Consider the following 9,829-nt stretch of genomic DNA (forward strand, 5'->3'; position numbering starts at 1 on the left):
ATCAGTGTAACATTTGTATTATTGCCAAAATAACCTGCCAGTTTGGTTTTATGTGAAAATAAGTTAATGATCTTAGCATCCAAGCAAAATTGAAACCAAAGAAGCAATTGTGAGCTTAGTGTGCTGTAAGGCTCCCCTTGGCTCTGAAATGAGAAGTACGAGAGACATGCCGCCTCTTGTCTCTCTTCCTTGCTAGTGCATTCGAGTTCTCAGAGGAACGCTTATGTAACTTATAACTAAAATCAAGCGAACAGGACGACAACTAGGAACAGAGTGAGTGGAGGCAAAGCAGAAATTTCTGCTTTTTCACGCAGACACTGAAGCACCAAGCTTGAGATGGGGTCACGTGTTTTAGCAAAGGCAGCTACAGCCAGCAAAACGGTAGGCATCTTCTCAAGAGAGGGCAGTGAGCCTTGCTGATAAAATAGGCAGGTATTATCCCACACTTAAATTATTGCTATGTGCATGATGATGATATTGTTTACCATCGTAGTTATTCATGGCCATGTTTATTTTAGGTGGAATAATGTCTGTTTAAATGTGTTTAGAATGATTTTAGTTTTGATTGCTACAACCCTGTGAAATTGATCTTACCTGCAGTTAGTAACATGACTCAGAGGATCTGACCTGGTGGAGAATTCTCTAAGAAAATTGATAATCATTGTTTCCATCTAGCAAAGATGTCTTTATGAAACCTGTATATTGTAATATCTAAACTAAAGTGAAAATGTTGCTGGTATAGCTGTAGAGGCAGGCCCTCCTGGTGGACACGTAACCTGTAATATAGTTAGAAAGGTCTCAGTTGTACCAGTGTAAGCCAGAGCTATACCAGAGTTTTAACTTCCTCAAAAATGTAAAAAATAAAAATCATGAACATAGCTGATGTTATGTGATACAGCATGGTTACAAGTATCTATCCTAGACTTGGTCTTAGGGAAGATTCAGGCTGCATCCCTGGCTGGAGGTAAATTGCAGCGGAAATAGAAATTCCTCTTTGTTTTTCTCAGAAGATTGACCTCAGTGCTTCCTGGCACTTGTGCTGTCCATACCAGGTCAGCTCTTCCTTACCTCTGCTTCTTACTCTTTGCCTCCTTCATTTTCTCTCAAATGTATGCCAAGTGAAGTGTCCAGTAGGGGGAATAAAGGTGTCAGAAGTTGGTCTGAAAAATTCCCCAATCATATCTTGATTCCACTCCTCTCAGTCCACTACTGCAAATCCTAATAATGTTTGCTGATGCTGGGGAAGCACAGAATCTGACCCTACTTCTTAATCCTTCCCTTATCAGCATTTCCCTCCTTCTTGGTCATGTAGAGAACTCAGCTGGAAATCTCTGCATCACTTATTTTTTCTTAAATTTATGGTGATATCAGTGGTTTGTTTCTTCACTTCTTTGTCATGTATATCCTATCAAATCTGGGCTGAGAGTCTGAAATATCTATCTTCCCAGCCTCCTTTCCAGCTTTAGAAGGCCAACAGTGGGTAGATTTCCAGGGATTAAGAAAGTAACTCAGAAACCCATCATCATTCAGTCTCTGTTCTGCTGCATGCACCATGATCGTGGGCAAATAACTTGGACACTTAGTGGCGTTTCTCATCTCCAAGGGGTACAGATGTGTTAAAGAGACTCTGAGGCTGCAGGATGGTGAAAATATAAGGTGCAGTGAAGATAGGAGGTTCAAGGGGTATTATGAAAAAAATATCAGAGCTTTGCAATGCATCTGCAGTCAGCAAGAAACAGTTAATACATTTCCTCAATCCTGACATGATGAACTTTAGAGTGTTATCTTTGGACAGTGACACATCCAGATTTTTTTTTTTTCCTCTAACACTTTAGCTTTATAATACAGCCTGGGTGAAAAATCAAGAAACTGCAGAGTTTATGAGGAAAAGTAAACAATGCTTGGTAATTACTTGGATTAACGTTGCTCTTACAGGCATGACTTTTCTTGTGTACAGGATTTTTAAAAAAAGCAGAAGTCACAACATGTACTGATCATCCATGCAATTAAAGAGTATTCTGTGCCATGAGATAGACTTTCCTTTGTGATATTTTTATATAGCTGGAGTTAATGCTGAATATAATCTACATCCAATCAATGGTATTGTGCATCATCAGATGAAAAACATATTCAACATAACTGCTGTTAGTTCCTGTTTAAAGCCCTAATCAGAGTCTATGCCAACATGTAATCACATTGCAGAATAAATTGTTGTAATATAAAGTATGTGGAATAGATACTAAGACATGCGAAAAGACTGCTTTCCATCTCCAGAAATAATTGCTGAGAGGTTTCCTTGGAAATGCCTCAAACCACATGACCAAGCAACTATAACAGTTATTGCAGAGAGCGTGCAGGGTAAGAATATGTCCAGCATAGGAGCCAATAAATGCAGGGAGGGAGAAGGTGGTCATGAGTTTGGTATCGTGTAATTCCCTTCTGTGCACGGGCCACACCAAGATCCAGGTACCACTGATATCACTATAAATTTAAGAAAGACTAAGTGACACAGAGATTTCCAGCTGCGTTCTCTACAAGTACATAAATGGCGTGACTGTAAGAGCATTTTCCATGCAGTTAATGATGCCTTTTAGCACTGCCTTGAGCATGAATAGTTTATCCAGGAAACCTACCTGGTCAGAGATACCCCTTTGATGCAGTCCTCTCCTTGCATCCCTCTTGTTCTGCACAGATACGTGCTGGTGGTGTTGCCAGTTTTGTATTAAGTAGCTACCCTTGGCTCAGCACGCTGCTCCATGTGCTTCCCCAGAGCCCTGTCCTGTAAGTGGGAGCTAAACAGCAGAGCAGCCTTTTTATGACATTTTTTTTCCCCTCCAGACCAGCTTCTGGATTGCCCAGACAGGTGTACAAGAATCTCCCTGTCTTCACATTCCCTTCTGGTTGAAGGTTTGCTAGTGTCACAACTTTCTCTTTACCATGCAGCCCTGCTAGCCTCAGAGGGGCAGATAGTACATCTTTGCTAGCAGCTCCTATGGCACTGCTGGGGAAAGAGAGGAGTTTTGTTCTAGCGCACAGCTTTGTAAGCTGCAGTGACAGCTGCAGGACAAGGGCGTGATTTACAAAAGCACTGAGTTAATTTTGTGTTCCTAATGCATTCTCTTTCTCTTATGTCTCTCCTAAATCTCTGTTGTTCCAAAAGCTCATTCTGGTGGGACCTTTGTAACAACCCAGAGGGCATTAAGCCTTGGAGGGAGCCGAGACAATGAGTGCCACATACTGTTTCTTAAGACCTGGCAGTTCATATATGCAAACATCTGCGTCCAGCATTTGAAGTGTTTGTGAATGATGCTGCTAAGTAGAACTATTATGTGGTATTTCTTTGGCAATTTTCTTCTTACAGTTGTTGGTACGTAATGACCAGGGCTTCAGCACTCAGCAAGCACTGGGGTGGGTCTCTGCTGGGCAGCCCTGCCACAACCCTGTGTCTCCTGGAGCATGGGAGCTGGATCAAGTACGTGATTCCTCCCCAAATGCACGGCCTCTGCTCAGTCCAAGAGGCTGCCAGGTCTGAAGGCTGGCTCTGCTGGGGGCCTGGCAGGCCTTACCAAGCCAGGACTGTTACCACCCATGGAGCAGTCTGTAGAGGATCTTTTACTCACCTGCTTCTAGTCCTTTCTTATCACGTTCTGGTTGGCTCGTCTCTCCAAAATTGGAGATGTATGGATCTGTCTTGCTTTTTCCTAAAAGTCTCTGCACTGCTTTAGAGAGAGCTATCAAGCATGTCCAGTGACTGTCACTCTCCCTTGTCTCCTGGAGCCTCTGGACCCATCTAATTAAGATGCTGTGTTTTGCTCTTGGTGTGTGCACACAGAGCACTCAACACACAAAAAAATCTGTCTCCTCTTCACAGCTTCTCTCCTGTTTGGACAAAATGAAAATCAAACGATGCAGTATAAACACAAGGGTTACAAAAGTCTTTGAATGTTGTGCCTATGGAAAATATAGGCCAGCAACAGAATTATGATTTAAACATTCTCCCCACCATGAATCTGCTATTGCACTGTTTTTAATAAAATAATTTGCAGCCGCTCCCAATCAGTTGTGTCAGCAGATTTAGTTCATCTTTGAGGCCCAGCAGGGATGACAGTCTATTTGTTATTAGAGTAATAAATAAACAAGGAACTTGTCAGAGGCAAAACTGGTATGTGTGCCTTTGTAAGATAAATGCTGCCTTTGAATAGACAAATATTTACGGTCTTACAGACCAAAATTGTCATCCTAGCTAAAGGCCTTGTATTGTGAAATTAAAGGAAAAAATGGTGATTTCTGGAGCTTTCCAGTGAAGGCAAAGATAGCTCTACCTAATGAAAATGTATCAAGAGATTTTATGATAACAGGCAGGCCATTTTAGTGAAACCATGGCCCTGTAACCCTTTGTCTTCGCAAAGAGAAATTTATGTTGGGTTTTTATGTCAACATGCTGTGGGTATAGCAAATATTAAAAAAAATTAACATCACCTCCAACTTTATGTCCCTGAGTGCACTACATATATGCTCTGAGGCTTGTGGCAAGAGGTTTTCTGAAATGCTTTAGAGGAATTAGGGGAAAGGATATACAGAAAATCAAGGCTGTTCCTGACATGAGTGCTGGGGAGTCTGAAAATCTTCAGAGGAGAATGCAGGTTGTTGGTTTGTTTATTCCAGCCTACCCAATATAACGTTGTATGTTTTGGGAATAACTGTATTCTATACAGAACTGGAAAGATATGCTAAATTTTAAAGTTCATTAGATGGCAAGCAGTCTCATACAACTATTCTTCTGTTGTAAGCCAGTCACTGCATCAACTGACAGAAGGAAGTATGGAGTTGAGGGGTCAAAACAAGACTGACAAGGCTCTTAAGAATGAAAAGATGCGAAGCGTGAAAGCAAAAGGATGCCAGCTGTTATCAACTTTTAGGAGTTAAAGTTCCTGCATTTCATTAAAAACTAGGGAGGAAATAAAAGATTCATTGAAATAAAGTGAAAATTCTCCTGTTCCTGAAAAGATTCCCAGGAGTCCTCAGAAACTCCCAAGAGGAATTAAGGCCTCTCAGCTCAGGAGGTATGGTACACTTAATTCAGTCTTATACAGAACATAAGTTGTGTGTGGAGTGCTCCATGTGGTCTTCAGACCCATCAAATCCCCGTGTTTATTTGCTTGAGTAAAATGCAATGACCATGGACAGAAACAGAGAATTTTGGACATTTCCGATATTAAGAGTAGCCACAGCTCCCAGTTCCTTGATACCAGCACTGCTTTTAATGGGAAACAGGAGTCTAAATGATAAATGGCATCAGGAGCCATGAATGGTACTGCTTTTTGGCATGAGTTATGTCAGACAGGAGATGCTGAGGGATGAAGTGATACCAGGACTGCCTCTCCTTGTATTTTTGACATAAGGAATCTGTAGCTCTCGCCAGCAAGTTTCTTTAGAAAATTCTAATATGATTCTCTTAACTCATGCCACCTCTTATGATCTTCATACTATAATTATATATTCAAAAAATGTTCAGAGGGAAATCACAGCTGGGGATTGACTTTAAGTTACTCTGTGAGCTGAATCAAATCTCATTTAGAAGCAGATAAGACTTATTGGGGACTATCTCAGTGTTTCTCTTCAGGCAAAATTTTGATTTGTGTCCTGTGTTGTTACGGTGTGATGACAGCCTGTGTCTAAGTTCAATTCTGATCTCACTTGCCTTAATTTGTCAGTCTTCTGTGACTATCGAATTTACCTTGTTTATACCTATGTACGTGAAATGAGAATCATTTTGCATTTCACAGGAACTACAATGCAGAACTTACTGCTCTTACTTTAGTGGTATTTTTATAAGCTGGATCCATCTTTTGGTGCTGTCATTATCATAGAGTTTATTATGATCTAGAAGCTAAATAGTCTAAGCAGCAATAAGAAGCAAATTAAAAACCCCAGAGCAGTATGATTTCATTCTTCTTCACTGTGCTCTAACTGTAATGTAAAACTTGCCTTTTTTTTTTAAAAAAAAAGGAAAATAAAATTTGCTCTTCCGTCACCTTGTTTCTCTTTTAAGAGACTACCTCATAGCCCAATTCACCAAAAATAATTTCCTAAGCCCATTCCCTGTGCTGTATCCTGATGTACACTCAATTTGCTGAGATCATTTTTTCTGACTGTCATTCAGTGAGCCACACTACAACTGTGCTTGTGCCCCACATGGGACACAGAGAAGCAAGATTAACCACCATCTAATTTCTACTTTTGTCATAAATGTTGCCCATAACACATGGCAGACAAAGTGTGCTCTCTGAGGAGTTTGACACAGCCACTGTCTGGCAGTCTGGGTGGTAGAGAATATATTATTTATCATACTCAATGGGATGAGGCGGGCACTGAAGCTACTTATTGGAGCAGCTGTGAACCCCCAATCTCCTTAATTTTCAAAACAGGTAATTAACTGGAAAGTCATTTATAATAACTACTGACATCTCCAGAAATCACGGAATGGGTTGTTAACTTTGCAGCTTTATTGTACTGATATTTTTGTTGACAGTTAGTACTGAAGTCTGTCAGAAAATTGCATATTCTTTGTACTGAAGGAAAAATATATTTTAACATTTCTGACATGTCGATATTAACCTTGAACAACAGAAGAAATGATTGGAAGCTGGATGATTCGGAGGACAGAGCAGTAGGACATTCTTGTCTGTGCTTGTTTTTAACCACTGTGTGAAAAGAAGTGACCCAAAATCTGAACAACGAGCATTTCATGTAGCAAGAGTTTTGCCACTTACTGTGCTTGGATGCTGGATTGAATCCTAAAATAACAATATGCATCGATGTAAAGGCTGACGCATCAGTGAGGGCAGTGTACCAGTGGGTGTGAGACTGCTGCAAACAAAAATCTGCTTTGTTTCACCCTAGCTTAAGCAAAGGGCCAAGGGTTCAGGCAACTGGGAAGAATGAATTGGTTCTAACAGGGCTGTCAGCCCGGATAAGCAATCAGATATTTAAAGAGGTAATGTTATGAGTACATGTATCAAAACTGACTAGTAAATGGAGTCACTTGTGGCATCTAGGTGCAGTGATAACGGTCTGGCAAATGCACTAGACAGATTAGATGCATCAGATAGGTGTCCTTACTTTACACTCTATTTGCCTACGATAAAACCTTCCATCTTCAAATGACTGTCAGGGCGTCTTAGGCTGAATTTTCTGCTCCTTTCAAGCAGGTTCTTTAGGGTGAAAGACAGCTGATTTTAGCAAATGTTTCTGTTGAACATTTCTGAGCTGTGAGTTGTCTTTATTATAGTTTGATTCTTGTTGAACAGAAAGCAGAATTCAGCGGAAACCTGTTCCTTGCTAAGTGAGTATCATTTGTCAAAATATACTTGATACTAATGAACTAACCCCTGAATATGTGGTAGTAAGCAACATCATAGACTATCTATCAGGACATGTTTTTCTTAAGTACTTGGAATATTGTACTGGAGTTTGGCTTCACCTTAGAAAATTACTGTCAGTGGTTGTTAGACAACAAGGGAATTTTTTTGTAACCCCACAAATCAAGGATCTAAGACCCTCATAATAGTAACAGCACCTTGTTGGAACGAGTGGTAACAAAGTATGGGGCAGGATTTGCCAGGATTTTCAAAAGCACTGGGCAATGAAGAATTCTGTATCCACTGACATGTAATTTCTTTTTTAGAGGGAACAGAGATAGACAAAAGGGGGGGGGGGAGGGGGAGGGTGCCTTGAAAAATCCATCCTGATGCATAAGACATAGGTACAAAGCACACACGTTGAGATGATGTCCTTTCAGCAGTATTCCCCGAATGCTATTTTTTTGTGTCTTAATTCAAAAACTTCCAAGATTAAAAAAGAAGGATGGAAATAGTCAAACAGGGAAAAGAAATGCATAAGTTGCATGAAAAGTCTATCCAAAAACTTGAATTTCTGAGGCAGATTCTCCTGTTGACTACCCCCATTCTTCATACTGACAAAATACTGTTCCCTGGAATTGCCAGCTCATTTGTGAGGGCTATGAACATGGGATGGACAGCAGAATTCAACTCTGAGATTCTATTTACTAAATTAAATTTTGTTTCTGTGTTTTTACGTTTGCCTAATTTAATTGGATTTTGTCTGTTGTAGTGGGAAGCACATCTTCCTTCTTTGCTGAACATAAAATTAGCTTTCATTGGTGATTTGGGTTTGTTTGGATCTATATAAGCTTTTCCTCTAAATGAGTTTGTTCTTTCTAAAGCAAATATCACTCTCATATTTTGGAGGTGCAGAAAATTTGTAATCTTGTTTCTTCGTTTTCCTTATTATGTTGTGTTAATTTATGTATACATTAACATGTATTTGCATGATTTATTCATTTAAAGCTGTACATGTTTATTTGAAAAGAAGCTCAAAGAGCTTTATCACAAAAATGCTAAATTCAACACCATTGACAGAGCGTGTGTTTTTGGACTTTAGCCACAAGAATAAAAAATAGGTCTATCATTTTGTTTGATTAAAAAAAACTTTCTGAAGCAAGATTTTCTATTGTTTTAGTGACTGAAGGTGAACTTCTGCAAGCACTATGAGGACTGGGAGATACTCTTTATTTCAAAGGCCCTGCTGTATATGACATTGTTTGGAGTATTTTCTTCCAGTCCTTGTGTAAGTTCACATAGAGTAGGCAACAGTAGATCAGGGTGGAAGTAATGATTGTAAAGTATAAGCAACCACTAACTGTTATAAAAAGAAATTTACCAAATCCATCTGCAGCAACTGAAGAAAATACATTTTTCCTCTAAAAGTTAATAAAAAAAATTAACATAATTTTCACCAGTAGAAAGTAAACTCAACATGCTCATATGCAAATATACCAGGAATCCCCTTCCATTAACTACAACAATGAAATCCATTTTATTCAGAAAAAGAAAGTAGACATTCAGAAAATTTTCGGACAGTGCTGATCCTCTTTCAGCCTTGAGCAAGATAGGCCAGAGCTAAGTCAAAGCAAAGCATTAACTCTTCCTGGAATCACGCCTGGGATCCAATCTTCAGTACACTGCCGAGCTCTGACCTTGATCCCACAATCAACCAATCTTCGAGGTGCAGCATTCAGTGCCATCAAGAGAAAGCAGTCCTGGGGCCTCATATCACCACGTCAGCACAGGAAGAGCACAGTGTAATAGGCTTGTATTTGTAGCATAAGAAAAGGCCATATGTCCACTTCCGTACAATACAACATTGTCTTGGATTTTTTATTATGGATATTGTAATTTCTTTAGTTAAAATCAAAATTAGAGAGACAGTGGTGCATCCTTCTTATTCTTTTGTTTATATAGTTCCTGCTGCTCTAATAGTTGGATATTTTCAATTCCTTTTGCCAAAAAAGATGAAATCACCATTTCAGCCTCTTGTTTTGAATAGTTGAAAATGATGAAATTAAACTAAAAAAATAAAAAACACATAGAGAAGCTGAGTGGAAAATTGAAAAATCTGTAGCAGTGCATGGTGCTGTGTAAAATAATTGCCATTAATTGTTGTTTGGAGCAGGAAATAAGTGATTTTCAGTTGATGTTACGTAGAAAATGACAATTGCTATTAAATGGGTACAATTGTACAGAAGTAGTCAATGTAAAGTATAGGGCATGGAAAATTTTTCTATTAAGGGAAATTTTTCATTAAGTGCCTTGATATTCAGCATATGGACCATTTATCCACAGCCATCTCACATTCTCTGATAGGTCATCTCAACCTGATTAAAGAGCACCATTAAGGCACTCCAGCACTTTACAAGTGTATTAACATGCTCTCACTGAGGAAGAGTCCCTCAGGCTCTCAGTTAATT

General features: G+C 39.4%; 1 long non-coding RNA gene across 1 annotated transcript in view; it reads left to right on the plus strand.

Annotated features, from left to right (window-relative positions):
- The window catches only part of LOC137860633 (uncharacterized), a 63,353-nt gene extending 53,848 nt beyond the window's left edge, over positions 1–9,505 (plus strand). Inside the window, exon 3 of the long non-coding RNA XR_011099112.1 lies at positions 8,542–9,505. This is a non-coding gene — a long non-coding RNA (uncharacterized lncRNA). The remainder of the gene's footprint in view (positions 1–8,541) is intronic.
- The last annotated feature ends 324 nt before the right edge of the window (positions 9,506–9,829 follow it).

This window comes from Anas acuta, chromosome 8 (assembly GCF_963932015.1).
Source record: "Anas acuta chromosome 8, bAnaAcu1.1, whole genome shotgun sequence".
NCBI lineage: Eukaryota > Metazoa > Chordata > Aves > Anseriformes > Anatidae > Anas > Anas acuta.